The sequence below is a fragment of the Euprymna scolopes genome, chromosome 6, assembly GCF_053919585.1.
Source record: "Euprymna scolopes isolate OS-2025 chromosome 6, ASM5391958v1, whole genome shotgun sequence".
Taxonomy (NCBI): Eukaryota; Metazoa; Mollusca; class Cephalopoda; order Sepiida; family Sepiolidae; genus Euprymna; species Euprymna scolopes.
Window position 1 is genome coordinate 149,780,753 of NC_136487.1, and position 1,817 is coordinate 149,782,569.

The 1,817-nt window shown below is 36.4% G+C and overlaps 1 pseudogene; it reads right to left on the minus strand.

Moving 5' to 3' along the window:
* Positions 1–1,491: 1,491 nt before the first annotated feature.
* Positions 1,492–1,609, minus strand: LOC145278417 (5S ribosomal RNA; annotated as a pseudogene).
* Between the last annotated feature and the right edge of the window lie 208 nt (positions 1,610–1,817).

The window sequence follows — 1,817 nt, forward strand, 5'->3', positions numbered from 1 at the left end:
TACCTTAGTAAGTTCGATTTACTGCCTGTCTGTCTGTGTGGATGTGTGTGTGACGTGGTTTATCTCAGCCTACCGGCAAGCCACCTAGGCAAGTAACGTACCGAAATGAAGCTTATGACCCAGCCGATGTTGTAATGATATTTATATCCATGTTTGGTGTATGGAAATGCAAAAAAAAAAAAAAATGAAATAAAAATGCAAAACAAATAACGATTTACTAAACAACGTTTTATTTACTGGATATTTTTCCGGTATTCATCGGAAGTTATTATCTCCCTTAGTTAGTTCAATTTACTGTATGTGTGCGCGTGTGTGTGTGTGTTTGTGTGTGTGTTTGCGTTTGTGTGTGTGTGTGTGTGTGTGTGTGTGTGTGTGAGACGCGGTTTATTTCAGCCTACCGGCAACCCACCTAGGCAAGTAACGTACAAAAATAAAGCTTATGATCCAGCGGATGTTTTAATGATATTTATATCCATGTTTGGTTTATGGAAATGCAAAAAAAAAAAAAAAAAATTAAAAAATGCAAAAAAAATAACGATTTACTAAACAACGTTTTATTTACTGGATATTTTTTCGTTATTCACCGGAAGTTATTATCTCCCTTAATAAGTTCGATTTATTGTGTGTGTGTGTGTGTGTGTGTGTGTGTGTGTGTGTGTGTGCGTGTGTGTGTGTGTGTGTGTGTGTGTGTGTGTGTGTGTGTGTGTGTGTGTGTGTGTGTGTGTGACGCGATTTATCTCAGCTTAGTAGCAACCCATTTAGGCAAGTTAGGTACCGAAATGAAGCTTATGATCCAGCGGATGTTTTAATGATATTTATATCCATGTTTGGTGCATAGAAATGCAAAAAATGCCAAAAAAAAAAAAATAACGATTTACTAAGCAACGTTTTATTTACTGGATATTTTTCCGGTACAAGAACCCAAGTTTGCCCAGCTGGGTAAACTTGGGTTCTTGTATATATATATATATATATATATATATATATATATATATATATATATATATATATATATATATAATCCACAATAACCAAGAAAACCTTACATCACAACATGTGTTATATTACACGGTGTATTTCTTTGTGGTTACAATCGTTTAATAACCACGTGGACAAGCTTAAACATTATTTTGTTAAAAGATATTCCAAAAGGGCTAATCTTTTATTGATTTATAGAAACATAATTGGCTACATATGTGCATACCTGTTTCTGCTGCGAATCATTAGCAATACGGTCCCGACCCTTTAAAATTGGTTCGCGATATTAAAGACTTCCATGTTTTAGTTGAAAGGAAATGATCAAACGGATCGATGCGCCTGTTCAGTCCCGAAAGACAATGGATATCCTCTGTAAGGGTAGTTACGCGTTAAATTATGAGGCTAGGGTTGCGCAATGCCAACCACCCCTCTCCTGAAACTGCACTTCTTGAGTACAGTGGCAAGGAGAAGTCCAGGACGACTGGAAACTATGCCGAGATAAGCGGAGAGCATATTATACAGCACCTGGAATTCCCAAATGGTCACCCATTTTAGTACTGACCAGGCTGAATGTTGCTTAACTTCGGTGATCAAACGAGAACCGCTATGTCAACGTGATTATGCCGTAAATAATCAAATATCTGTTAAATAAAATCAAGAAAAATGTACTGCTAATTTGATTTGCACAAATAAATATCCAATTAGATTGGTTGATTTCAAGATGGCCATTAAATTACTTTAGTTAATTTTCATTTCCCGAGCAACGCTTGAACATGGGCAGCAGACAGGTAGGCATTTTTTAGCCAAGTCATTTGTACTCTCATTACAAGAGAGGACGA